We start from the raw sequence: 13,226 nt of genomic DNA on the forward strand, positions 1-13,226 counted from the left end.
AGAACAGTCCCTGCACTGACTGAACCAACATTCAAGAACAGTCCCTGCAGTTTATAGTTTTAATTTTGACAATAATAGTCTCTATAGTTTGAATAAGTTGCAACTAAGTGTTAAAACTTAGTACTTAAAACACATAAAGGAGTTGTAATGGAACTAACACACGACAAATTAATGAAATTAAATTTTATTAATAATTTCAAGACCCGAGTTGTAGTACGGGTCGGGTACAACGAAAACGAAAATAACGAATGTTACAAGTATGGGGTACCTCGCATCTGTTGCAGGGTTGCAACAGATCTCGGTTTTGTGGAACAACAGTCCTATCATTTTGTGAAGACTGTTGTGAATTTCCATTATGGCTATTGTAGTTACGGTTTGAGTTTGATTTGTGACTAGCTGTGGATGGATTTTGGGTGTAAGTTTGTCCGACATTTATGGCAAATTCTTAATTTAAGAGGATCCTGTCATACTTAAGCTTCATAGTTTTGTTTGTAATCTCTATATTTTAGGCTGCATTGGCCACCTTAGTAATGTCATTAAACTCTTGGTTAACAATAAGCCACTTGATCCTTTCACATAATGCCCATTTTAGTTTTCCTGACAAATCTTTTGGAGATCCGGTAGGTCAGGCAAAACTGGCCAATCTTGTGAAACGTTCCATAAATTGGGTCATTGGTTCATCTTCCCTTTGTTTGATGGAAGAAAATTCAAGGATATATTCCTCCCTAAAAGTGATTGGAAAGTACTATTGAAAAAACAAAGCTTTGAAATCATCCCATGATAACGTAGCAGCAAACTTATCACCTCCTCTAGTATGCTTAACAGAACTCCTCCAAGACCTTGAGTTATCCTCAAGCTTATAAGCAGCCAATCTCGTTTTTGAATTCATTATTGACACCCAAACCTTCAAAAATATTCTCTATGTGAGAAATCAATTTTTGTGCGTCAATTTGTGTCTTTGCAGAGCTAAACGACTTAGGGTGCTGCTTTTGGAATCTAGAAGGCCATTTGTGAATGTCAAAAGTGGACGACATCAATGGTTCCTTTTTCTTGGCCTTTGGTGGCGAACGAGGTGGTGTAGGATCACGTGGAGGGGTTGGAGAATGTGTTGGAGTTGGCAATCGAGGAGGGTTGGGGATCGAGGAGGAGTTGCAAAATCGAGTGGTGTTGGAGATCGAGAAGTTTCATAAAATCGATAATCTTTTGCTCCCGACATCTCTTGCCTAAGGGTTTGCATTAGGTTAGGGAGTAACTCGGTCTGCATTCGTTGAGCAACTGTCTCCATAAGGTTAGGGAGTAGACCATTGATCGCACGCTGGACTGCATCGTTAATGACACGACGCCGGGAAGGTTTGCTTGAGTCACGTCGGGTAGATCTTCTAATTGGAGGCATTCTACAAGAAAAAACAGTTCAAAAAAAGAAACTTACGACTTCGTATCCACCCGACTAATTGCTCACTAAAGCAGATATGGAACAAAATACAAGCACACGGAAAAGATCTTGATCGATGTTTTACCCATTACCCCACAAGTTTTGTTTTTGTTTTTTTATTAATTAAATATGTTGATTTAGTTATTTAGCTTTGAAAAATAACTAAATTTTTTTAATGAAAATTTGGATCGGTCTTTCCAATTATTTCCATTAATCGAGTACGGAATCATGAGATGCTAGGCTGGTACATTCTCAAATGAGTCTTTCCAATCATTTCTATTCATCGAGTACGGAATTGTGAGATGCTAGACTGGCACATTCTCAAATGGAAGCTTCTACATATGTCTGCTCAATCAATCTCGATCTAGGGAACCCTCAGGAGTAACCCAATATGTGTGTGAAAACCGTAACCCAACCTCATGAATATACATACTATATCCTATTTAATATTCGTATCCTACGTTCAAAGCCTTTTCTTTGAATTTCAGAGATAAAAAAGAGTTCAATTAAGAGAAAAACTCGGTAAAAGAAAAAAGGTTTCCTTCGGTTTTCTTCATCAAATCCTTTTTAACCCTGACCCTATTACCGAACCCGATTCCACTATCATGTAATTCGGTTACATAATTGCAGTAGCATAGCTTCGACAGGTCGATATCCAGTTTCTTTAATCATCAATTCTACTATCACTTTCTTCAACAAAGGTATGATCATTTACTTTTAAATGGGTGCTAATTGGGGATCGACACGTTTTTGTTTTTAAACATATTGTTTCCATTGGACGATTGGTTGATAAGAATTGAAATTGTGGTCTTGTTTTCGAGCATGCGTAGTTAAAACTCGGTGCCTTTGACGTTTTATATCATGGGGTATCCATTTAGCTTTTCAAAGTTAAAGTTTTGGAAGAAAAATTGTATTGTCAAAACCCAACAATAACCATTACCCAATTATTTATTTCTATTTTGCATTTCTATTTTATAATTCCTAAATTTAAATTAAACAATTAATATTTCATGAAATAAATTAAAATTACATTAAAATATAAAAACTACGCATCTTCATCGTCATCCTCATCTTCGTCTTCATCGCCGCCCTCGTCCTCGTCTTCGTCTTGATTTTCACATGGATTGGGCCGAAACATCCAACCATGTTGGAACAAATCCGACTTAAGAGCGTTATGTATTTCTCTTGGGCGCCTAATTTTTCTTTTTCTAGTCTCTGCTCCATTGTCGCTGGTGTTCATGATGGACCATCGTCCGGCATATAGGTTGCACATATTGCTCTCCCATTATCCTCAATAATCATGTTATGCAATATAATACACACATATATATAGCACTTATCATTTTTTCCACTGACCATAAACGACAACGATTTTTATTAAAATACCAACGTTGTTGAAGAACCCCAAAAAACTTCTTGATGTCTTTTTTCGAAGATTCTTGTAATGTCTTAAAATAAATCCTTTTTCATCGAGAGGGTCTTTACATGATTTCACGATAACCAAATACTCCGGATATATCTCATGACCCAAATAGTATCCATGTGGGTACTAATTATCGTTAGCACAAAACGAAGCCAGCCGACTGTTCTAAAACGTTTATGTCATTGTTGGACCCGTTGACACCAAAGAACACCAACGAAACCCAAAGGTCGTATGAAGCAACCGCTTGAAGACTATTTGTTGGTCCATCATGGTCACTACATGTGTATTTACCTCGCATGAAATCTAAACTCCTAATAATGTTGGGTAAACCATGCACCCGTGAATGTGTCTCGTAAATCTTTCTAGGTCGTTCTAATTGAGCGTCTTCTTAGATAACGTGGAGCGTATAGCTTTATTATTCCTATATAAAATAATTAGTTAAAAATAATTTAGAAAAACAACCAATATAATTTTAAAAATAATATATAGTATACCATAGTACGTTGAGTTGTTTTTTCGGCCATCTTTAGGTACTCGCAGTTGATGTAGGTTGTGTTTCCATAGGCGAACACACGTATCACTGAAGTAACCTTTAGAATTGCGGTGAATCCTAGCGTCCCTTGACCGTCTGATTTTTTCTTAAAGTTTTCGAACTCGTGCTCCAAGTCTTCGGTAATGCGCATAAATAATCCTTTAGACATACAAAAGCAACCCCTAAAAGTCTTAGGGTTGTATCTTGGGGGGTAATTGAAGTAAAATGCCATCAAACGATCATTCGCGCTAAAACGGGCTCGTTCAATCCATGTCTTTTTCGTGGCCGTAGATGGAGAAGAAGAAAGAGATTTCATATAATTTTCAGCGAGCACGACCGCACTCGAAACCGTTGCTTGCTCCGTGCCGTCTTCGGCCGTTGCGTCAACCACACTCCCCCCGCGTTTTGGCCCATAACCCTAACCCGCAAAGCACGATTACACAAGGTCTTATTAAATTCAAACGTCTAACTTTAGTGTGTGTTTGGAAACGAATAAATGACCCGCCAAGATACAACCATCACCACAAAGGGGGTATGGAATTTTTGGGGAAAAAACGGGTAAATTTACACTGTTGTGGGAAGAAAATAGGAGGAGCCGGAGCCAATAAGCTTCTCCGGTGGTATGTTGGAACTCCGGTGACCATGTACTAATTTTTTAGTTTATTTTTTGCAGGATTACAATCATAATGACGAATGATCTATGTGAAGATCTGATTGTTGAAATCTTCTCAAGACTAGCAACGAAATCCCTTGTGCGATTCAGATCAGTTTCTAAATCACTATATGTTCGTATTGGTAGCCCCTTTCATCAGACTGCATACCCTTCGATCTCTGAAATTGGTCACCGTCATACACCGAACTAGCTGTGATAAACTCATATATACGGTACTTGAAGAAGGCAAACTGTCGTGTACTCCCTATATTGGCATAACACCAGTCGAGTATCCTTTCAAGAGTTTCAGCATTGTTGGTTCATGTAATGGAATTCTATGTGTATATGAATCTGGAAAGGGTATTCATCTGTGGAACCCTTCAATTAGGCGCAAAGTAACCATACCTGATCTACCTTCTTCTTCGGGTGATTATTTAGTGCACGGGTTTGGTTTCGACCCAATAATTGATGATTACAAGATTTTGAGGACAACCGAACGAACTTCATTTGTTTACACCATGAAGACGCACACCTGGCGTGAGATTGCTTCCCCTACTGCTCGGTTTGATTATGTGAAACCACACTCATGTATTGTCAATGGAGCATTGCATTGGGTGGCAAATTTATTAAATATATTCGATGAATGCTATCACTCTTCTATAATGAGATTCGATTTGAGCTCTGAAATTTTTTCTAGAATCGATCTGCCAGGAACAAGCTGGGAAATGATGATTGAAGTGGCAATTATTAAAGGTTGTCTAGCTGTGATTTCCACAAACCATCATGGTTATAGTTGGATTTGGGTGAGAACAGAAGATAATAACACTGCTTCTTCCTGGTATGTTGCCTTTAAATTCAATATGCTTACAAATCCCTTTATAGGAGTTACGAGACTTTTTGAGTGCGCCAGCAACGGTGATTTACTGTTCATTATCTCTAAGTGCGTCGGGGCTTATGATCTTGAGAACCGGATATCAAGGATACTTCAAATATTGACTGGTTCATCGTGTGTGGTTGATATGGATATGTGCGTCGAAAGCCTCGTATTGTTAGATATGGGGACTTCATGTGATCCAGGTAGCAAATTACCAATGAAAAATAGGGAAGCGAAATTGCAAATCTAGCTTTTATAACAATATTTTTTATTAGTATTCCACTTTCAGTTATTAACAACTTTGTTCCTAATAATCATATTAATGACCCATGCATCTACTAGTGTGAATTTTTTACACGACACAAAGGTAACATAAAATTTGTTTAAACAAGTTTAGTCTATCTTGAATTCATTTTCGGTTGTACCTATTTTATTCTTTTTTTATACAGCTATAGCAATTATCGTCAGATGATAATCTTATGAGTTCCCTAATATGTAGGTTCTCAGAGAATTTAGATCTAATATAATACAAATGATGATAAGCACAATAGTATTCGTTCTTTTCATCACCGGTGAACTCATTCACCCTTTTCTTCATTTGTGGAAGATCGACAGTGGCTGCCGTGTAGGGGCCCATGTAACCATTTGTAATAGAAAGCTTACATCGCCTAGCCAAGTTCACAGAACTTGGTATGTTCGCCTCCGTCCATACTTGAACTTTTCTGTCGTTTTGAAAACGTTACTAGATATTTGAGATAGCCAAGATGAAATGTGTGAGAAAAATAAAAAAAATAAAACGAAAACGAAATTGAAAATGAAAATAAAAACAAAAACAAAAGTAAAAAAACAAAAGAAATATTTGTAATAAACATGTACAAAAGCAATAAATAGATATAAAAGTAAACGAACTTTAAACATGACTAAATAGACATGCAATTATGTTTAGTTAGACTATATCGTTATAGGCAAGCCAAATAACACTTTTTGATTAGTTTGATTTCAATAAATAATAGATATACAAACCAATTAGACCACCAGTTTGCCAATTAGGGTTTCAACCGAATTTTAAGTCGAATCACATACCACTAGAAAATATTACCAGAACTTGCAATTGGAAAAATTAACCAGCTATGTTTATCTTTGTTGTTTATATTGCGTACCTAGATGATGAATTCGAACGAATATTCAAACCTATGATCTTGATTTCAATCTTCATATAATAAGCAGTTGGGATTAATCTGTGATCTTGATTTCAGCCTTCTTATAATAAGCAACCTAGTTAATCTCTGAATCGTATGAGAACTTTCAGATAAACCTATTTCGCCGGTTACACGCGATTGATTTATCATACATATAGTTGATTGCCATATAGTGAAAGCGCATTTGACAGATCGTAATCACGTTATGTTTACTATACGATGATCAATTGCGGAAACACGAATCAAAGGGATAAACACATGGCAACTCACACAAGTATTCACTAATATTCATATGACATGTAAGTACAAGTGATTTCCAAGAACTCTTTCTCTCCCAGATTACAAGATATGGCAAGATGAACTCCTATTTATACTAAAACTCTTATAGGTCGCATAAGTTGGATGTGGCGTATAAGACTTATAAGCCCGTATAAGTCTTATACGTTTGACCAAACTTATACGCCACTAACAATATTCTAACAATATCTAACATTAAAATCTCGTTTAACTAATCCACGACCTAGCGATAGACAAAATGCTCTAACAGTCTCCCCATTGGATATTGCTTGGTCTTGGTGTCTAAGCAATAGACGATTATGCTCCAACAGACTCCCCCTCGGATATTGCTTAGACTAATAAACTCGATCTTCAAGTCATCTCACCCTATCGTCTTGATAGTCTAACAAACTCCTCCTTAAGCTTTCGGAATCGACATGTATAACTGTTGAATTTTCTGAAATTTCGGATTTGACGGATATGTCTTTTTCAACATCAACTTGATCGGATGAGTCCTTTTCTTAACAATCCAATGATATAACTTTGAGGTGGATCTTTTCACATAAAATTTCAAATTTTCAATCTTCTTTTAATTACAATCTTTCAAATCAACATCAACATTTGGCTTCTTCGAAACATTTGTAACGTTATCGTCTTTTCTTCTGAACGTTTGTTTCGGAGGACCCTTTGGAATAATTGATTTGACGTTTGAGCTTGAATATTTGGATTTTGAATTTTGAAATTTTTGTTTTTCTGTTTATAGAACATCTTGGTTGCCCACATCTGATTTTGGAATGCAAACAAACTTAGAATTATTCTTGTACCAAGAAGATTTCTTAGTTCGTTTACGTTTGTCTTTTTGAACAAAGAAATCCTTATTGATTTGATTTCGGTATTGGATTTCTTTCTTTCTCTTAGATGTCGTACCATGTACGAATGCAACCTTATTAACTTGCTCACGCTTAACAGTTTGTAATTCCTGTTTAAGTGCAGCATTTTCGGTAATGAATATGTTTATTGTTTTCTCATTTTGCTCAACCTTCACCAAAAGGTGCCTTTTCACGTTTTTGAAGTTGATCATAAGCTTTCTTAACTCGATTAAGCTCATCTAGTAACGAGTCAGTGTAAGTTTTTAACCTTTTGTACTCCTCACATTTTTCACAAGATTTAGCTTCCTCGGCCTTGTTTTGAACTTTGAATCCAATAATATTCTAAAACCAAATCTTCATCATATTCTGAATCACCATCATCATCGAATCTTGGAGTGTTTTCAAATCCTAGTAATGACGGTTCTTCAGTGTTTACACTATTTGCAGACAATTCACAATCTTTTATCTTCTCGATGAATTGAGAGAGTTTGTATGTGTTGGGGGTCAGATTGAATTGATATAACGAATGTACCCCAAACTTCAGGTGATGTCTCAACGAGCGTATTTGCCAACCTATCAATGTAGTCAAACTCTCATTTCTTAATCCCGACATGCTTCATTTCGTTCACAAGATCGCAATATCTTTTGATTAACAAATCAAATGATTCTTCAGTCAATATATCAAAATTATCGAATTCTTTCTTCAAAGCTTGCCTTCTATTTCTTCTCAAAAACTCTTTTTTATTAAACGAACTTGAAAATTCCAATTTTATCGTAAGTCAAGAAAATCAGCACATATAAGTTTCAAGAGCGTGAAAGTAATACGAGCGTGTAAGTACCTTATACGGACAAACCAGCTTATACGCGAACAACTTATGCTGAGAACCAGATGTAGCGTATAACCCAACTAATACGTAAAAATCCACGTGTACTTATTTAACCACACACAAAAATCACTCAACGTATACGTCAACCCATGCAGCCGTGAATATTGACCAAACAATTATATAGAAATGGATATGCGGAAACCCGTGTATATAATTCGTAAAAGCCAATCCCAAACAACCGTAACAATTAAACAACTTATATGGCTAAATCCAAAAACATATACAGACACAAACCAATTAGCCAAGAACAAACGTATGCGACAAACTTGTCAAGGTAAAAGTCAACTCAATCAGTCTATGATTGACCAATCATATACTTAGGCAACAGCAATATCAATCAATCAGTCGTATATCTTCAATTATGCGGCTCGTAGTTCTCGTGAGATTCTTTCAATCAATATGAGGCAACTCTAAAACGTGTAAATCAATTTTGATCCAGCCATCACTTTTGACTTCGGATGACCGATCCTTTTAATCCAGTCCATATAATATCTTTTTTCGGGATCCAGAGGAAATGCATCTCAGGTACATCAATTAGTAGGTATGAGAGGATTAATGTCGGATCCCCAAGGGCAAATGATTGATTTGCCAATTCAAAGCAACTTGAAAACAGTTCTTCTGCTGAGAAACGAAATGTTCCAAATGTTTCTGGAAATTATTGCTCCAAGTGGACCATTTGTATGTATATGCATCAGGATCCCGATTCATGGATCTCTCGGTTCGAGAAAAAATAAAAAAGGATCGAATCATCTCTTCTAACTCTTTTTCAAATTTGATTAATGTTGGTTGATCGTATATTTCATTAGAGTTCTATGATTTAGAGTATCCTTTCTTATTGAATTCCACATTCGAAGTTGCGATCGGATCTATTCTGTTTGTCCGCCACGACTGCTCAACCAACTGCTAAATCATGGGTCCGAATCCCATTTCCTCCGGAAACAACCCTTGGCAACCCGATATTTAAGGAAGCACAGCTAACCATTAAAAAGAATCGATTCCTTATAAGCAATATCGATCAATATGATCTTGGATCATGGAATAGTCATCTTGACAAGAAATTATCTACATAATAAAATATGTATTTACAAGCACTAAAGGTTGTAGCTCAGTTAGTAGAGCACCTCGTTTACATGCACGCCGATGTTTTTCAGGGGAGTGCATCATGCAATCAATAAAATTGATCTTATTGATAAATCGATGTCTTATTCGATAACTTTGAGGGAAGAAGAGAACAATAGCTTGACAAGGGGTTCGGTCCGATTTAGGTGCCCAGTTAGGTGCCAAGTAGAATCCCCCTGGAGAATGGCCTGTTATCCCCGGTTGGAATAGGTGGGATAATTCCTTCCCTTAAAACCGTACTTGAGAGTTTCCTACCTCATACGACTCGCCATTCAACTCTTTTTGTATCCCATTATCCCATTTGAATCTACCATATCTAGCTGAATAAGATTTATCGTAGATCTATCCCATTTTTTCGAGTTAACTAAAAGAAGTTAATAAAATGAGTTTCAAACTTAAATCTTAAGTTTGGATTAAAAATCCGGTTTATTTTAGTTTTATCTTTTCTCCCACCTTCAGAAGAATAAATCATAGACATTGGCATTTCGCCTATCATTAGAATTTTCTAAAAGGTAACTATCAGTTTTACATCATATAGAAATTTAGATTATATAAAATTTTTGAAAAGGACTTTCGAAAGGAAAGACTTACTATCTTTGGGATCTGATCCTACACCGCTACTAAATACCTTAGTGGATCAACTCTATTACATAAGTTGATTACTAACGTTTGCCTCACATCATGACATAAAGTAAGCAGTTCTTATTGTATCGGCCAAAACCTCGCTAATTGATCTTTACGGTTCTTACTTTATCAATTAGATACTTTACCCAAAGACTAAATAGCTAGGCATATCTATTTCTTCATATTTCAACTTCTATGAAGTTTCTTTCTTTTCTACAGCTAATAAAAATCGTTGTTTTAGACGATGCTTATGTAGAAAGCCCTTTTATTTACTAGTGAATTTGATCTTTCTTTACTTTTTTCTTTCTATAGTGGAGATAGTCGCACGTAATGACAAATCATGGCCATATTATTAAAAGCTTGTGGTAAGAATGGATTTCATTCGAGTGCTCGAAAATAATATTCCAAAGCTTTTGTGTGTTCTTCGTTACTTGTGTGGATAAGTCCTATGTTATAGAGTATATAACTTCGGTCATAGGGAACAATTTCTAGTAGCATAGCTTCATAATAATTCTATAAAGCTTCCGCATAATTTCCTTTCGGATTGGGCTGACATCCATTACAGTCGTCGTTCAATTCAAAGAATCTCCGTTACAGAACCGTACATGAGATTTTCATCAAAAAATTCTCATTATGAACTGAGTAGGGCTAGTGTTTTTATAAGAAATCTCTAGCCAACCTTCCTGCAAGAGATCTTTTCTTAACATCAAACGTATTGGTACTAGAGAGAAATGATAAGTCCAACAATTTCTTTTTTCTTAACGCTTTCCAATTTCCAAAAATAAGTCACTTCAACAGCCTTCGATGGTTATACGGGTACCTAAAATACAAACGAGATGGATGTTTGTTTTCCCTACCGTTCTTTTAGTCCCAAGCCTGCTAAAGAAAGGGAGTATCAACGGAAAAGAAATACTCGGATATTCTTGGATAATCTTCATCATCGTCATCTTCTTCGATCGCATGAACATTTTGGTTGTTCAACTTTGAATATGGCTTGGAATTGTTGTTCCTGTAGGAGGATCCTTGTTTCTTATCGGGTGACTCCTGTTTTGTTGAAGTGCCCAACCATCATGGTCATAGTTGGATTTTGGTGAGAACAGAAGACAATAACACTGCTTCTTCCTGGTATGTTGCCTTTAAATTCAATATGCTTACAAATCCCTTTAAAGGAGTTACGAGAGTTTTTGAGTGCGCCAGCAACGGTGATTTACTGTTCATCATCTCTAAGTGTGTCGGAGCTTATGATCTTGAGAGCCAGATACCAAGGATACTTCAGATATTGACTGGTTCATTGTGCGTGGTTGATATGGATATGTGCGTCGAAAGCCTCGCATTGTTAGATATGGGGACTTCATGTGATCCAGGAAGCAAATTACCAATGAAAAAGAGAGAAGCAGCACAAGTGAAATTGCAAACTTAGCTTTTATAACAATATGTTTTTATTGGTGTGAATTTATTACACGACACAAACATAACATTAAATTTATGAAGACGAGTTTAGTTTATCTTGAGTTAGTTTTGGGTTGTACTTATTTATTCTTTTAATTTTATATTGTTAAAGCAATTCCCGTCGGATCATAATCTTATGAGTCTCTTAATATGGACGCTATCAGGAAATTTATATCTAATATAATACAAATGATGATAAGCACAAGTATTCGTTAGTTTCATCACCGGTGAACTCAATCACCCTTTTCTTCATTTGTGAAAGATTAGCAGTGGCTGTCGTGTAGTATTCAGTGTAGCCATTTGTAATAGAAAGCCTACATCGCCTAGCCAAGTTTGCTGAACTTGGTGTGTTCGCCTCCGTCCATACTTTAACTTTTCCATCGGTTTTGAAACGTTACTAGATATATGAGATACCCAAGATGAAATGTGTGAGAAAAATAAACATAAAAACGAAAATGAAATGAAAAAAAAAGAAAAGAAATATTTTTAATAAACATGTACAAAGGAAAAAAAAAATAGATATAAAAAATAAAGATAAAGAACGAACTTAAAACATGACTAAATAGACATGCAATTTTGATTTGTTGGGATTATATTGTTACACATGCACAATTAGAGGTGTACAAACCGGTTTAAAACTCAAAATCGGTTCAGGTTAAAACCGGTTCGGTTTGGTCAACAAAAGTCAAAACCGGTTTATGATCGGTTTCGGTTCGGGTTGAAACCGGTTTCTTACCATGTTACGATCGGTTTCGGTTCGGGTTTTAACCGGTTTTGTCCGTTTTTGGTTCGGTTAACCGGTTTGAAACCGGTTTTCGGGGAGAAAATGCAAACCGGTTCCAAACTTCCGGTTTCAATCGGTTCCAAACCGGTTTCTACATAATCGGTTTCAAACCGGTTCGATTTCAATTCGATTTTCGGGTCAGTTCGATTAACCGGTTTATTTGCCCACCTCTACGTGCAGTAAGGTAAATCTAGTTGATTGACATATATTTATCCACTTAAACTGATACTTCAATGCTTACATGGATAAACATGACGTGACATATAGTTTATTTTATATGACCAAATGGGACTCATGCTTAGAATCTATGTAGTCACCTTACCAGGATTTATTATAATTTTAAGTAACTGAATTACTCCAACTTGCTTTAAACATTTTATCACTTAGACTTAATTTTTTTGAATATTTCACACTTAATATACTTATAAAATAGAACTATATTTGGTCCTCCAACGTGAATTTTCCCACTTTGAGAAACACATTTTTGGACATTTTCGCCTATATTGCATATTTGACATAATTGCATCGATATTCGGATCTTCGTCACCGTAAAACAGAGAACATAGCATATTTTGTATTATTAACTTGCATTGACATCCAAATATTCATCACCGCAAAACATAGGACGGTGCATCCTCTGACTCATTAATTTACAATGGCATTCAGATCTTGGCTACCGCAAACACAGGAAACAACGTTACAGATGATTTATGTAACATCGTGAAAATTTAGAGTTCAAAATATCAACTTTCCAAAGTCTAAGGACTAAAATTGTCAAAATTCAAACTTGAGGGTTAAAAATGAAAATTCTGTTTTCTTGACCCATCGCACTACGCTATGGATCAAAAGAGACTCCCATCGCGTACCGCGATGTGGTGTCTGACAAAGTGTGCCACGTGGCACACAGTGGCACTATGAGCTGCCACGTGGCGACACGTTGCACCACGTGGCAACACTGCTGCAACGTGTCGCCACGTGGAGCGGTGGCTTCCACGTGTTAACACGTGGCAGGTCTACGCTGTGAGTCAGTAGACCTATATCTCAGTACGCGATAGGTCTGCTCAGGGACCCATCGCGTACCGCGATGGGGTCCAAAATAATGTCTA

The 13,226-nt window shown here is 36.4% G+C and overlaps 1 pseudogene; it reads left to right on the forward strand.

Moving 5' to 3' along the window:
• The first annotated feature begins 3,708 nt into the window (after positions 1 to 3,708).
• On the forward strand, positions 3,709 to 5,277 carry LOC143618293 (F-box protein CPR1-like; annotated as a pseudogene).
• Positions 5,278 to 13,226: the final 7,949 nt, after the last annotated feature.

Source organism: Bidens hawaiensis, unplaced genomic scaffold, assembly GCF_021521415.1.
Source record: "Bidens hawaiensis isolate Kalapana, Puna unplaced genomic scaffold, B.hawaiensis_p1.1 tig00068048_1, whole genome shotgun sequence".
NCBI lineage: Eukaryota > Viridiplantae > Streptophyta > Magnoliopsida > Asterales > Asteraceae > Bidens > Bidens hawaiensis.